The following is a 17,219-nucleotide window of genomic DNA, read 5'->3' as shown; positions in this document are numbered from 1 at the left end:
ATGGATGGCCACACACTTAACGCGTTTTGCTGTGCAAACTTACAGCTTTACATATCTGTTTAAATATATACAAGAGCACTGTTTTGTATATCTTCTCTTGGTCATTATTAGTGTGGGGACTGACTATCCCTATTCCTAACAGCTACTGGCGAAATACAGCTCTGCATAGTGCCTGAATAGTAACCTACTTGGTTCCTGAGGCAGTTTAGAGCTGTGGCCAGGAAACTTTGATGGACAGCACAAGATTATGGTCTCATATACATAGCTATGGTGAATAATCTAGTAAAAACAACAAAGGACAATCAGAATAAGGACAAAAACATGGATTTGGAGCCAGGATAATGCCAACCTGTTAAATTTAAGCAATCAAAGCGCATTTTACAGTACATCAACAAAACCTAGTAAATGATTTCTGAGACTGACCCATACGAATGAGAATGTGCAGAGCTATAAATGTACCATTGGCAAGATCCTTCTCCAGCTAGGATTCCCCCACAGGGAACAGTGGGCTAACAACATCTAAAGACGATGTGAGCTGCTTGCACAGATGGGGATATCTCCAGGTTTGTAGCCTTGATACATTTTTGCAAAACCTAACCATGCCTTAAACAAGCAGAAAAAGCTGTTTACACATGTATTAAGAACAGAAATAGGCCCAGATTTCTCAAAGATAAAGTAGTGAGAGATAAATAACCTACCAATGAGATCCTCGCTGTCAGTTTTCAAACACAGCCTGTAAAATGGAACTAGAAGCTGACTGGTTGGTACTTCATCTCTCTTCACTTTATCTCTCTCCAAGCTTTTATAAATCTCCACCTTAGTTTGATAAATAGAACCCTAAATATTTCAAGAGACCAGCATATCTTTTCAAATAAGTGCACCTACAATTCCATGGATTGCAATTGTGTCCACTGACTGGTATTACAGCCAACTGAGGCAGGCTCCCTTCTTACATTTAACTATATGCTAGTTGAATAATATTTCATAGGGATTAAATATAGAAACATAGATTTTGACTGCCTATAAGAACCACTTCTAGTGTGCCTTATTTTTTCTAACCCTTAGGTAACCTTAACCCTATTTGATCCTTATTTCCTTGAAAGGATATTCAATCCCAAGCATGTTTAAATTGCTCTACTGTTTTGGATTCTACCACCTCTGATGGGAGGCTACACCACTTAACCACTACCCCCTGAACCTACCTCCCTCCAGTTTAAGTGCATGTTCTCATAGTATAATACTTCTCTTCCTTTGAAGAATATTTCCCTCCTGTGCCTTGTTAAAATCCTTGATATATTTGAACATTTGAACATATTTGAACAATAAGATAGTTAGTCTCTTCTGGTAAGTTTTGTGCTGTAGGCCATGCACCATTTTAGTTGCGCTTCTTTGTACACTCACTAATGTATTTATATCCTTCTGGAGATATGGTCTCCAGAACAGGACGCAGTATTCCAGATGAGGTCGTACCAACGACCTATACAGTGGCATTATTACTAATTTTTTTCTGTGCTGATTCCTCTCCCTATGCAACCAAGCATCTGACTTCTCTTCTTCATTGCTTTGTTACAAGGATTCCTTGCCTTTAAGTCACTTGAAATAGTGACTCCTAACTCCCTTTCCCCCTCAGTAGTTTCCATCATAGTACCATTGATACTAGATTTAGCCTTTGGGCTTTTGAGACCTAAGTGCATGATTTTGCATGGTGTATGTATCCTCACTTAGATAGATGTGATGGTATCTAGTGACATACTGTAGCTGCGCTCATCAATTACAATTTAATCTGTATGGGTAAAATAAATGAATCACAAGAAGAAGATGGAATATACACAATGACTGCTTTGTTTTATAAGTCAGTAAAAAGGCAATCTGAAAACTAGCAATGGTAAAGGAAACAAATCTTACAAATGTTCAATGAAAAAATATATTTTTCTACCAATCTGAAGGTAAGCCTTTCCAAAATTTCAGACTGAACTTTTGTTAACAGAAATAAATTATGATACTGTGCAATAATACTTATTCTGGACTTGGTTTACTATTACTGTATTAATGTATCTTTAACTATCTAATCTATCTATCTATCTATCTATCTATCTATCTATCTACAGTATCTATCTATCTATCTATCTATCTATCTATCTATCTATCTATCTATCTATCTTTTATCACTAAAGCAAATACTTGGCAAAACAGAAAGAACTCTTGAAGGAACCTTATTACATAGTATAAAATACCATCTACTGTAAATTCTAAAGATGTTATAAGTACCTAGGAATTACATGACTATACAGGTTGAGTATCCCTTATCCAAAATGCTTTGGACCAGAAGTATTTTGGATATCGTATTTTCCGTATTTTGGAATAATTGCATACCATAATGAGATATCATGGCGATGGGACCTAAGTCTAAGCACAGAATGCATTTATGTTTCATATACACCTTATACACACAGCCTGAAAGTTATTTTAGTCAATATTTTCAATAACTGTGCATTAAACAAAGTGTGTGTACATTCACACAATTCATTTATGTTTCATATACACCTTATACACACAACCTCAAGGTCATTCAGTACAATATTTTAATAAATCTGTGTATTAAACAAAGTTTGTGTACAATGAGCTATCAGAAAACAAAAGTTTCACTATCTCAGTCTCACTCAAAAAATTCCATATTTCGCAATATTCCGTATTTCTGAAAATTTGGATATGGGATACTCAGCCTATATAAAGGATATAATGATTTTATATGTTATTGTTCTCCCAGCTTTCTCCTGAGAACAATCATTTACAGTAGGGTTATGTGTTATAACTTATTTATACACCACTTTTTCTAATAAATGCAGAATTTATATCAGAACTCGCAGAATATAAGTGATAATACCAGAATTAATTGTTTACAGATATTAAGTAAAGGTGTTTAAACATATATAAGCAATGCTTTTGCATTATTGTTTCATTATTCTATGATTGTCACAAGGACAAAAACTGGATTGGCTTTTACTGTAAGTCAGATTTCCTAAACCTTTTGGACAGGTATCATATGAATTAGTAAATGACAATACAAAGTCAAAACATTGATGATTTTCACTGTTGTTTAATAATGCTCAAAATCTTTGTGTAAATAAAGTGTTTAAATTTGCTCCTAAAAAAGAAATTTAACATTAATTTTTTTCCTGTACTGTATCTTTTTAAAATAAAAATGGATTCCCTATACCACATGAAAAATGTACAGTCAAATCACAAAGTAAATGCATAAAAAAGGAACCTAAATCAGGTTTTTCTTTTGTAAGGCGAATATTCTAGATTGTATTCCTACAGTGGCCTGGATGTATTAAACCTCTACATTTCTACAAAGGTTCTAATCATTAGTGATTGCAAAAGATCATGCTTTTCTATCTAAGAAATGCAAGTAAAGCCATGAAGAAAGTATTTCAATCGCAATAGGATAGCTTTATGTAAAAAGCACAGGACAACGCTTGCTGCATTTAGCTTTTGCTTTGTCACCATACTGTGTTCCATTTCAGGAGAACAAAGAACGTATGCATACTGAACGTATGCAAATTAAGTTAAATCAGCCATAGCATTGTGCGTGAGGGCGTTTTGAAACCTAGCAGAACTAGAAAGATGAGGGAATTCTGAATTTAAATATTTTATGTCTGTGTATATTTCATCTCTCAAACGTCTTTAGATGGCTTCATACGGAGCTTCTCTAAAGGCCAAAACGAAAACATTTCCCTTTTTATTTTTGTACCAATAAAGTTAGTGTTATCATTAGCATGGGTAATATTTTATGCATATGCGGCTGTCTGTGATATTACAACGATTGTGTGTGTTTAACAGTCTTTTGCTCACAAATGCTATGCTCCTAATAAGGGGCTGTGTTTTTGCTGAGCTTCTCATTTTGCCCGACTGCACTATATGCCAGCCTCCCATCCCTCAGCAATGAAAGGGATTCACAATACAATGAAAGCTGCTACAATATGAATTGCAAATAGATGGTACAGCAAAAGCTTTTATTGACTCTCAATAAAATGAACAACTCCGTATAATTTTATGTACTTACTGCTCCAGTTACACGTGTTGTACTAATAACATTTTAATTTAGAGCATCCCTCCCCATGATTTACTCGTACAATACTAACAATTGCTATTATATTTTATTTGGACTATTCAGTAGATGCCTATCAGCTAAACATTGGGTGGATAACCATTTTGTAAACAGTATAAATAATAATAATAATAATAATAATAATATTACGGTTAGAATAAAAGATCAAAAATAGGCCTCTCTATTTTTTAGGTAACCTTTTATGCAAATCTGTATATTTTTATGTAGGTCATCTTATTTCTCTCTGATGAATACAAAGCCAAGGCAAGAAGCCTATTTCAAAAGACAGGAAAGAAACATGATTTGTTATTTTTCTTTCATCCAATTGAGTATTGTAGACTCTTATATAATGAGTTTAACTAAGGGAAAGCTACATATTAAAGAAAAACACTAGAACAATGTATATCTAATCACGTAGCTATATACTGTATGTGTATAAAGGAGGCACAACCACAAAGTCTATTTTGCCAGTGTGTCTGTATGCTTGCACACCAAAGGGCCAGGCATTGGCTAGATGCTATAATGTTAGCTCTGTACAGACAGAGAAAGGGGGAGATGACGGGAGGAGGCAGAAGGACACAGCAGTCACAATAACGCATAATAATGCAATGTTAACATTCCTGCATGTCTAATAGCCTGAATACAGGCATCCTCACCTTTGGTGAATATAGCTTCTGATATAGAGTAATTATGTATTCCATAGCTCATCTTCAAAGCCGGCATAATAGCCTAATGCATTTGCAGTTTCTTTTCAGAAACATACTGTATGAAGCACACGAGAAGGTGCAGATTTTATGACATGTAGTAAAAATACAGTACTGCAGGCGCCATGCATTCTTCCATCCATACATTACTGGTCTTCTGCAATCAACAATTTATTATTTCCATTCATTATTAAGAAGAAGGTGTGTGATGAGCAAACTGTCAGTGCGGATTGCTGGGAGTTGCAGCATATTCTGTTGCATAAAATATGGTCTATGTTTATTAAGTGATGCCTATTCCTTTAACAGGGAATGAATGAATTATCTAAACAAAGAAAATGATGTTTATACATGCTGAATATGGCTACAAGAAAATCACCAGTTTCTAGAGCCCTTAAATCCGCAATATATGTACTGTTGGTCCTGAGTGGCTTTTGTTTTCAACGTCTTTTGTAATCTTTTAAATTTTTTCTACATCAAATGTCAAGTTAATTTACAGGGCGCTACCAATGATATGTTTCCTTGGTTTGTGGTTTCTGTGAAGGGCAGGCAGCTGAGACCAAGTCTTGAGATAGAGGGGGAGGGGTGATCAGAGGACCCATAACACATACAGTATGCCAGTGAGTGTAAATTGGCTGTCTATTTGACAGCGGGTCGAGGGAAACCTCAAGCATTCATTTGCATGCTGAAGAATATCTGGGATTAAATTAAACTGATTTTCTTATAGGATTTAGAGCATCCGTTTAACATGCATTTCACGGATCTCTTGAAAGGAACGTTTGCTTGCTGCTTACATATGAATGATATTAGACATGAATATAAATATACAAAAAAAAAACATTAGGCGGGTTGTGTTCCTCCATTAATGTATTTTGCATTTTATCTACAGAACTTTACATGAGACTATACTTAGTTGCTGTAGAGAGAGCGTAGAATGACGGTTTGCATGAGTAAATACAATATCACTCTTCAATTAGCAAAAAAATGGATGCTGAGCAATCCGCAGCGGTTTATGCAAAGATTGCTGTAGGAACTGAAAACAGAATGAGTCACGTGATTAGGAAAGACTGGAAGACACCGTGCCCCTTTCCTATCATTAAAATGCTGCCAGCTTTCTTTTTTTTTCCTATTGAAGTCACCTACTTTATCTGAATTCATTCATGTTTAAATATTCATGCGATGAGATTGTTTTTGGAATTACAGTGGCAAAGAACAAGTGATCTGCAAGTCTTTTTGAATTGCAGAGCTTGCAATCGCAATGTATGTCCCCATGATAACACAGCACATATTACAGCACTGTAGAATTCAATACATTTGCCAGTTTAAAGATTACACTCCTTTATAGCGTTACCAATTACTGCTTCAATATCAGTCTTATTATATATTTTATTGCTCCTGAAGAATTTTGACATTTTATGCTATAAATATGTTTTATGAAAAAAGTGTTCTTAATATTGAAAGAACAATAACAACTGGAGGAAAATGCATTTCAAAATGATCATAATTGAAATGACTTAACATACATATGGAAACAGATAAGGCCCTGCATTCGTAAATCACAATCATAAATGAAAAATGTTATATAAATACATATTTTAGCAGAACATTGGTTACATACATGGTATAAATAACATACTCCTATAGACTTTATACAAGTATATACGTATAGAGAGTTATACATGTATATATATATATATATATATATATATATATATATAGTATATGTGTATATATATATATATATATATGTGAGTGTGCATGTGTGTCTTACAATATAAATCGGATGGTTTCTCCATAAATTCTATTGTTATACCAATGAATGAAAATATTAAATACATGTGTAGACAAAACACATCCAGGTCAGTTAATATGACAGAAATACATTAAATCTGGAGGTATGTACTATCCATACAGTTTACATGGGATTCTCATGTGCTTTGAGGGTTACAATTATTTCCATTTTTAACGTGGTTACTTTATCATATGAAATTCACGTAAATACCGCCTATACTGATTGGTCTATCTGTTTAGATGATCTTTTTACGCTGCGCACTTTGTGCTTGAATAAGCACCAGCGTGATGGTGTTAATGATGTACAATGTTTATTTTGTGATCATTGCAAAAGTGGCATCCCGCTCTATTTCCAGCATATTCTGCCATATTGTTTTGCTCCTATGCAGCTAGGCTTTTAGAATATGACATAGTTATGTGTGGTGTCATTATTCATCGCTTCGCTTGCTACTTATCTTCCGCAGCAGGCACCACTAATTATTTGAAGAGTTTGCTAGCTTGTGTGGTGGCCTCTTAAATCCAGAGCTCAGAAAATGGAAATGTTCTAATAAATAATTACACATATAAGACATTTGCTACATAACATGTACAGTATATGCAGTATGTATATATTTACACACACATAATGTTTAGGCATGAAACACATTATCCATTGTCTCTTTGTGTGTATGAACAAAGAATGTGTGTTTGTCTATATAGGCACATATGTATGTATGTTATGTATGTGTGTGTTTGTGTACATATAAAGGAATGTGTCAGCAGGTGCGTCGAAAAAAGTACTTTGAACTGTACATTTGTATATTTACAATAACTAAATACATTGGGCAGAGGAAATGGTAAAATATTGAAATACTGTACATATTTATTGCCATGTATAAATACAAGATTTATATTATTTCATTGGTTATTGCCATTTTTTTGTCTCTATTCTGTGTATTTAAATGTATTGATCGTTTTGGTCTTACCTGTCACTTGTAAACTAAAATAGGTGTGTTTTAAAGTATACATGCTTTGCGTAGCTATATTATGTTGTACCTTCTTATCAAAACAGTTAACTTTTATAATAACACGCTTTCAGTCAATGAATAAATATACTAGCTATATAATCTATACATTAACCATAGCAACACCACGTTAATTATCCACCTGGCTTTTTCATAATCATGTATTCAAACTTCAACTTAGTCATTTATATATAAATAAAATATAAATTAAACTAAGCCATTTTATGATGATATATATAATTTGTGTAATAAATGTAAACACACACACACACACACACACACACACACACACACACACACACACACACACACACACACAGTATTTGATTGTGTGTGTGCCATTTGTCTCTACTCCCCTGAGATGCCACATGGATATTGAAAATACTATAGAAACAAAAAAAGCTACAGTATTTGTCACCTCCATTTAAATTGATATATGCTTCTGTCCTATAAACGTCACATTGGATAACCCTGAAAAATTACCATGAATCTCCATAATTACGCATATTCATGATGCTATTTTGCATAGAGCTCCAAGCAAACTGCATGGGGGAGGTGACTATTGCCAGAGATTTGACAGAATGGAATTATTACCTAAATCATAGAAAAAGACAAAAAAAAAAGGGTAAAAGATTCTCGCATAGAAAGGAGATGGTGTACAGCCTATCAAGGCATACAAAGGAGCTAGTAAAATAAGGATCAGTTGGCCGCATATTTTTGGCACAATAAATTCCAACTGCATGATCTGTCAGTCAGTAAGGGGTATGCTAAAATAAAATAACAGCCGTTGATCACCTTGAGAATTTCTCACTTATAAAAATGAGCAGATTACCAACTGTTTGTAAGCATTTAATTTGCCGTGTGCAAAACAGGTTCGTAGGTTCTTGTTCTGTGATAAGTCTTCAAACATACCCCTGTAAACTGTTAAAAGTCCATGAGGTAGCGAAAGCTCTGTCCTGTGTCTAGTTCAATGGTCTTTTGTGCAAAAGCGGAGAGCAGAGTTAATCAGGGCTCTAGAAGTAATTATCAGCAGAGTTTGGGTAGTACAAATGCTTGGGTAAACAGCAATTGTTCTTTCCACAAGATTTCGAAAAGAAACAACAATACTGGTATTGTCCTGCACTTCTCATTAGGGGGATTCAGGGGTAGAACTCAGCACTCTGAGGCGCATGGGAAACTGACAGGCAAACTGTGTTCTGAACGAATCTCTCATGATCCCACTACAACGGGCTCTGGCTCTGGGCATCAGTAATGCCAGCTGCATCGGGAGAAGCCAAGCCTGTCATACCATCTTCACGTCAAATCTCTCTGTGTACAGAGGCAAGTGCTTAGTTGGGGCTTAATGAAGAAACAAATACAAAGGGGACAAATAGGCCTTGTTAACACTTGCATTCATTTTCCCATATAAAGGATGCAATGGTTAGTTCCTTGTTAGACCTTGTTTTTTAACAACACAGGACTCATGTCTTCATGCCTTCAAGAAAATGGCTATATTATAAACCCCAAAAGGATGCACACATGAATAAACAACAACATAAAGGCACCAAGAAACAAAAACACAAAACAGTACTGTGTACATATAGTCGTACTATACTATACAAGGCTTGTCTTCTTTATATGCCACAGAAATATATATATGTACTATTATTATTTTTCTGGTTACCGTTTAAAGTCACATTATATTTTTCTACATTTAAATACACAGCAGGTTGCTCTTATCTGATTTCCAGGCATTTTTATAAAGCTATCCTAAAAATTGGTTTTGGAAAAAAACTATAAATGATTTGCAGAGTTGCATTTTTTTCTGTCAGCATTCTTTAGTTTTACGCTTGCAGGCATTAATTTTGTTTGCAATCAGTCAATGGCTGTACTGAACAATGGAATGTGTTGTACAAGTACATAGTACAACCCATATATGTGGAACGTCATACAGCAATATGCAAATACTACTTATTATGCCTAAACACTATCATTCCAGTGGTGCACCAGAGTTAAAATATTCTACTTTGCATATAAATGCATTGTATTTTTCATGACAAATGTCTGTGTTTTATCTGAAAGAACGCAGCGTTATGATTTTCCCTTGAATAATGAAGACAAATACATTGTACGTTGTAGTCGTATAGATTAGTACTATGCTGTATAATGTAGGCTTTTTGTTTTACCATTATATGCCTTTCCTGAAAATGGCTGTAATGGCTAAGTCTAGGCTGGGATTATTTCTGTAGAGACACTTCAGATTCATTCAGTAAGTAAAAAACCTCTTACCACAGTAGACAGAACTAACCAGCAAAATGAAAGCATACCTCTAAAATACATACCTTTTCTGGCTTCAGGAAATAGCATTCCTTGCATTCATTATACTGTACTGCCACAATGCTGACTCCTAATGACACAAATAAGACATGCTTTATGCAAATGGTGTATGCAGGTTATGCAAATAGCAAGTTCATTTTGATGCAGCTGGGGCTCACACCATTTTATTTGATTTCAATATTTTCAAAGAACGCTGTTTTTTTTCTCCCCTCAGCATAATGAATTATAGCAAGGGGGGTAAAAAAAAGCAGCTGTCTATATTTTACATGTGAAAAGAAAAAAAATAATAAAAAGCATAGTTTTTAATTGTTTCTTTGGCTACATTTATTGACATCATGATGCTACACCATGTGAGATGGGTTACAGAGGAAATCTGCAATTCAGATTTTCTTTTGTGTGGATCGTCTATGTTAATCTTAGAGGGTAGCATAGCTTCAGCCTTCATACACTAAATACATTTGCGTATGCGTATATTTTATTTGTGTAGCACCATATCACTTTACACAGTTACCACAATAGAATAAAAGGAAGCATAGACAGTTATTGCTTAAGATTAAAAAGAGATAATATAATAGGTCAGATATCTATGTACTTAAGAGCTTACAATCTATGTTTACAGTAAGGGTTAGGGCGACTTGTAGATTTTTTTTACATTCCAATTTATTTCTATAGCATCAATGTAAGTTTTCTATATTGTTCCCTGTGTATTTTACGTGGTATTTTTCATGATAGGAGATCATATCGTGCAGTTTTATGTTGGATGATGATGCATATATGTTTTATTAGGGTAATTAAGTAAATGACTCAGTAAGTATGTCTTTGTTGAAACCCAATTTCATTTCTTTACTATTATGGGTTTTTTTTATTTTGGATTTTACATAAGACAGACCAAAAAATTCTGCAGATGTACAAATTAGTGTGCCTTGGATTTTATCGCCAATTCTGATATCACAGTATTTGATTAACTGCTAAGGAAAAAAATGGGAATTCGTTTTTTTTTTTAAGAACTTACAGTTTCATTTAGTTGCCTGGGGCAGTGAAGGTGGCACAATTATACTTTAGTAGTACCAGCAGAAGTTGTTGCTCCATTTGCAATGTCACTGTGCAGCCTTTGGCCTTAGTCATGTAATCCTTTGTAAGGTTTACTGAGCATATACATTTTTTTTACCTATTAGTGGTCCAAAGAAACATTCAGGGGTACATTTGCTAAGTTGGGAGTTCTATTTAAGATGGGATGTTTCCCATAGCAACCAATCAGATTTCAGGTATTATCTTCTAGAAGGTGCTAGATGAAAAAGAAGTAGAATTTGATTGGATGCTATGGGCAACATCCCATCTTAAATAGAACTCCCATCTTAGTAAATCTACCCCTCAGTCTCTAAACAATTGTTGGACGAGATAGTCAATATAAAAATAAAAGGAAAATATAGTCATCCTATAGCTTGTACTTCAAAACTTGGCCATTCACTAGCATTTATAACTTAGAATATGTAGACTGTTTTTAGATTACTCCCTTTGTCCCAGTTAACATTATATTGAATAACTATAGCATTGGGCAGGACCTTTGGCCCCCAAGCTCTGTTGCAGATTTTTGAGCTCTAAAAGTTTAGCCATTTCCAGGATTCCCAAGGTTTTGTAAAACACATATTTGCTTAAGGTTTGTTAAACATGTAGTAGTAATTTTATATATAATCTAATCATTTGCAAACATTTTTGTGGAATAACAAGTATAATTTAATGAAATAAAACGTGTATTGTTTCTAGAGATGTGCAGTTACGTTTTCCTGAAATACGAACACACAAAAGTTTAGGGATTTCGGATTTAAAAACTGAACTTGGGTTGTGGATTGCACGTAAACAGGTCCAAATGACATAATTTTAGCTGGTTTTATACATTTTTATCAATATTTTTTATGATTGTTTATAGAGCTTTTTTAATTTTAAAGGCATCCAAAAACCTAATCAAAATACTTGAGGGTGGTGTTGCCAAGATCAAAACACGATGATGAATTAGAACCAAAACCAAAACACAAGGGTCCGTGCACATCTCTAATTTTTTCTCAGGTGCTTTCAATTAATATTCAGGCTCTGAAAGTTTTCTAATTTTGTTTCATATTATAGTCCTGGTCAACCCCTCCTTCTGAAGGAAATAATAGAACCATCAGTTGTTGCCATAAGATGGAGACTGGACCCAAGAAACAATGCCAAATATACAGATGTGTCCTTATACACTGCAGCTTCAGTTGCGTCACAGGCCCTCACAGGTGAATTGGCAGCACTGATTCTCATGAGTAAAACAACTGGAAGTGACAAAACTACAGTGCTAGATTACACTGGTCATTTTTAAGTGCAACATTTGTATATCTGTGTGTAATGGAGTCTGAATCTGTGGAAAAAGGGCTCTGAAGCAGCAGCCATGGCTTTTTCTCATGCCAAGTTCCCATGTACTTAATCTACGACTTTGTACATGTGTGTGTAAAACCAATTCCTGAGCAGTTAATGTCACAACCCAGCATCTATAGTACAATGTGAGGGGCTATTTGTTGCATCTTTGATGCATATAAGATGCAAAACTTAAAGAAATGTACGGTACACTACTCCTTTCAGTAGCACCAGGTACCTCATGCTGTATGGCATACACATATTAGGTCTATGAGGAAACTTCTGTAATAGCATCCGATTTGCCAACCTGCTTTTGTCTTTTCTAAATTGCTGCTATGAATCCTGCTGAAAAATTGACTAGAAAATCTGATCTTTTGGCAAATCAAAAATATTGCTTTTGACCCATTGTCAATGAAGACCAAACTGGCCCAGAATTCAATATTATTTATGATCTAACTCACTAATACCAGCACCTTATGACTGTATAAACCAGGTTGGACAGTATCTAGTCCTTAGGAAACATTGAGCTCTAGTGAATCATTATATTAGTCCACCATTCAAATCATTATATCTATATAAATTGGCTGTCAATGATGGGAAAAGACCTGGTCATCTGGGGAGATTCAAAGAACCAGGTAAAAGCTTATATTAAGGCTCAATTGGTTTACCAGCACATGGCATTACAGTATCTTATATAATTATTAGTCCTCATTTCATGCATCAAAGTGGGCCCAACCTTAAAGCATGCTAACAGATGGGGTGGGTTATATTATATCACGCAACTAAATTCTAGTTGAAAAATAGCAAAAATCAGAGAAATATATAAATGCTCCTGCAAAAAGAAATACTACAATATTGTTTTTGGATTGTTACATTTTATAAAATAGCAAACTCAAGCACTGGTTTTATGATAGGAGTGTGCATTTGATATTTTATTAAGCTGTTTATATCTCTTGTGCAAACTCTAACGATGATGATAGTTTAGCATTAACTGTTATGGAACATTATGAACATAGGGTCTGATTCATGTTTGTAGGTAAAGCAAAAAGTACAAAACAGGTAACTTTGTGTATGAAACAAACCATGTTGTCATGCAAGGGGAGCAAATACATTTATTACTTTTTCTATGCAGGGTATATACTTGCTGATTTTGCATGTAGACCACACATGTTAGACAACTTTATACTTACACTGCAATTCAGATTTCAGTTTCAACACACCCCACCCAAATCTAAGTCTCTCTGCACATGTTATATCTGCCCCACCTACAGTGCAACATGGTTTTGCCCAGTTGCTTGCTTTTTTGCTTTACTTACAAACATGAATCAGGCCCATTGATTAACGCCAATAGAAGGATAACAAGGAGCAGATCTTGGTGACCTTTCTTCCCTAATGTGGTTTTCAGATGGAATTACAATTCTATAACTGAATTGGAAATGAGAACATAATATCCATTGATAAAACCATCAATGAAAACATTTTTTTTAAAATACTGCAAATAAAAAACCCATCTTCAGTACCTTATTGAGTTCTACAACCACACACACGCAATATTCTATTATCATTAAGTACTTTCAGGAATCAGTTTAATATTCAGTGGAATTCTAGAGGTGTTTATAACAAAATCACATTGAGCCAAATCTTTAGGAATCTGAATTCCAATTTCCTTGAAGTTTAATATGCAAATTACTGTCATATTGCATTTCTATATGTAGATTAGGGTTCAGAATCATATTTAGAATTATATCTATCTGGTCACATTCTGAAATATTGTTTTGGTGCATGACTAATCACTATACTTTATAAACTGATAATCTATAGGAAGTAGAGAGCAAATGTGATTTCAAACTTAAAAGTCAGGCATGGTAAACAAATTCCTTTTTCAAAATGTAGTCGCCATCTTACTGTTGGGCCACTTAGTTATATTCACATACTGGGGGAGGTGTATCAAACCTTGGAGAGAGATTCAGCAACAACCAATCAGCTCCTAACTGTGATATTTCATACACAGCCTGTAAAATGTCAGTTAGAAGCACTGAGAGACATGTAATACTCTATGTCATTTGTAGAATATGTGAATGGAAACATTGGACAACTTATTACTTGCAGAAAAGTGAATGTGTCTAGTCCTAAAATGTTTTTTTTCCCATACTGGCTTATAATTTGTAGGATCCTGATTTTTGCTTTTATTTCAATTAACTCAGACATATGGGGGGTCATTCCGAGTTGATCGCATGCTGCAACTTTTTGCAGCCCGTGCGCTCAACTAGATGCTGTCTATGGGGGAGTGTATTTTTGCATAGCAAGGCTGGGATCATTTGTGCAGCCCTGCTATGCAAAAAAAGTTTTGTGTAGAACAAGACCAGGGTAAGAGTTACTTACCCTGTACAATGAATCCAGCGTTGCAGGTCCCGGAATTATCTCAGACATCCGCCCACCAAACGCCTGGACACGCCTGTGTTCGCCGCACCACTCCCAGAGAATGGTCAGTTGACCCCACAAATGCCCTTTTCCTGTCAATCTCCTTGCGATCAGCTGTGCGAATGGATTCTTTGTTAAAGCCATCGCCCAGCAACGATCCGCTTTGTAGCCGCATGACGCAGTGCGGTGCGTATGCATGCGCAGTAGTAACCTGTTCGCTCTATGCGAAATACGGCAGCGAGCAATCAACTCGGAATGACCCCCATGGTTCCTTGTGTCATATAAATGTATTATTGTTATATAGAGTGAAGTATTACTATAAATGTACATTTATATGCTGTACGGACTGTGTAATGGTTAGCATTACTGCCTCACAGCACTGAGGTCATGGGTTCGATTCCCACTTTGGCCCTAACTGTGTGGAGTTTGTATATTCTCCACGTGCTTGCGTGGGTTTCCTCCCTGTGATCCTGTTCCCTACCACAAAATATACTGGTAGGTTAATTGGCTCCCAACACAATTAACCCTAGCATAAATGTGTGTGTGTACATGTGGTAGGGAATATAGATTGAAAGCTCTACTGGGGGCAGAGACTGATGTGAATGGTCAAATATTCTCTGTAAAGCGCTGCGGAATATGTGTGTGCTATATAAATACCTGGCAGTAATAATAATGCTGTGTTACTCTGCATATAAGTGATGGATATGATGTGTTTGTTCAATAAAAAAATAAAACTATGATTTTTTCATAGATGCACGTGAAAAAATGTGCCCTAAATATTACTATTTCATGAAGCCTGATGCATTCTGAGATATGACCACATGCATTTGTAGTCTGATGCCTGTATGTAGGCCATCGAAACAAGAGTTACAGCTCAAGGATTTCAGGTGACCTGTTAACCTAAATTTCACATCAAAATCCTTTGGCTCTTTCAACAAAAGCCAAACAAGGATATATCTCTATGAAATGTTATTTTACAAATATCAGTATCATACAAAATGGCAGAATTGTACAATAAAAGATGACTGATGATATTTCCAGTACTGATCACGCAATTTGGGTAAAGAAAAAAACTGCCAAAATTTGAATTGTATTGTGGCAAATTGTAAAAAATTTAAGAGTTCAGTTTTTCGCTTGACTTCATGATGGATTTCATAGGGAGAGAAGATAAAAACATGCATGCACAAATAGTGGAACCTGCTTTTCAAAATAGTTCAATTAGGCGTTTGAAGCTCACTTTCTATACCCACTAGAAATATATGTTAATTAACTATATTCATAAGGCAATTTCCTTTGTATTCCCACAGCTTGCATCATGCACCTCCTTCCCTTAAAAAAAAAAAAAAAAATACAAAGAAATAAAAAGGAAGCACTAGAACTTATAAACCTTTAATATAACATATGGTAAATGAAGCATTAATAAACAATCAATCTTTTTTTAACAAAATTTGGACATCTGGTGATCTAGTTTGAAGTGTCAATTTGGAGACCGAGTTTTTGGAGTAGTCATCATTTCTGAACCTTACGTACAGTCACCTTTCATTCTTCCAAACAAATACACAGTAGTCTAGTCATCAAGATCATTTATAATCATGAATAATAGGACCACAAAACATACAAATATCTCCATATTATACACACACACATAAATATTTACTCGTTGCTCTAGTTCCTTTTGTTTATGGTTGTTTTTTTCCCCCTTCATTACCATATTTATATTATTATTTTATTTCTAGCACTTCAATGACTTGTTTTTCCATTTTTGCAAATTCTTATATATTATATTAGTAAATGATGTGTTATAAAATGGATGATCAATTTCTAATGAAAAATTTGTGGTCACCAATTTCTGCATTGCCTAAAATATCATAATATGGATAGAATAAAATTCATTAAGCATCTCCTCAAATTGTTTAATTTAAATAAAAATGGAATGCCAATATTTGCTCAAGAATGTACTGTTCCAAATGGCTGCCTTTTCATTCAGTTTTGACTGGTTAGCGTTTTTAAAAGTTTTCTGTATTAACACAAAAAAGCTTTTATGAAAGTGTAAAATGGAAGAGTACGAAAAACAATTTCTTAATGTACTATACAGTATATAATCATAAAAGCAAAGTGTATATTAGATGACACAATACATTTCTACATAATGTACCTACAATTGTGGACAAAAATAATGTAATGAATAATATTTAAACAACGTAAAGTATTTTAAATTCATGGTTTTAAAGCTAAACTAGTTAGACAAATTATATATACAGTGTATGCTTGGAACAGGTTGTCCTTAATAACAACAAGCATTAAAGATCATTGGCCCTCATTCCGAGTTGTTCGCTCGGTATTTTTCATCGCATCGCAGTGAAAATCCGCTTAGTACGCATGCGCAATGTTCGCACTGCGACTGCGCCAAGTAACTTTACTATGAAGAAAGTATTTTTACTCACGGCTTTTTCTTCGCTCCGGCGAACGTAATGTGATTGACAGGAAATGGGT

General features: G+C 34.8%; 1 long non-coding RNA gene across 1 annotated transcript in view; it reads right to left on the bottom strand.

Annotated features, from left to right (window-relative positions):
* Positions 1–10,011, bottom strand: part of LOC135049948 (uncharacterized) — a 143,257-nt gene extending 133,246 nt beyond the window's left edge. The window contains exon 1 of the long non-coding RNA XR_010241520.1: positions 9,929–10,011. This is a non-coding gene — a long non-coding RNA (uncharacterized LOC135049948). The remainder of the gene's footprint in view (positions 1–9,928) is intronic.
* Positions 10,012–17,219: the final 7,208 nt, after the last annotated feature.

The sequence above is a fragment of the Pseudophryne corroboree genome, chromosome 1 (genome assembly GCF_028390025.1).
Source record: "Pseudophryne corroboree isolate aPseCor3 chromosome 1, aPseCor3.hap2, whole genome shotgun sequence".
Taxonomy (NCBI): Eukaryota; Metazoa; Chordata; class Amphibia; order Anura; family Myobatrachidae; genus Pseudophryne; species Pseudophryne corroboree.
This window is presented reverse-complemented; position numbering and strand designations above follow the sequence as displayed.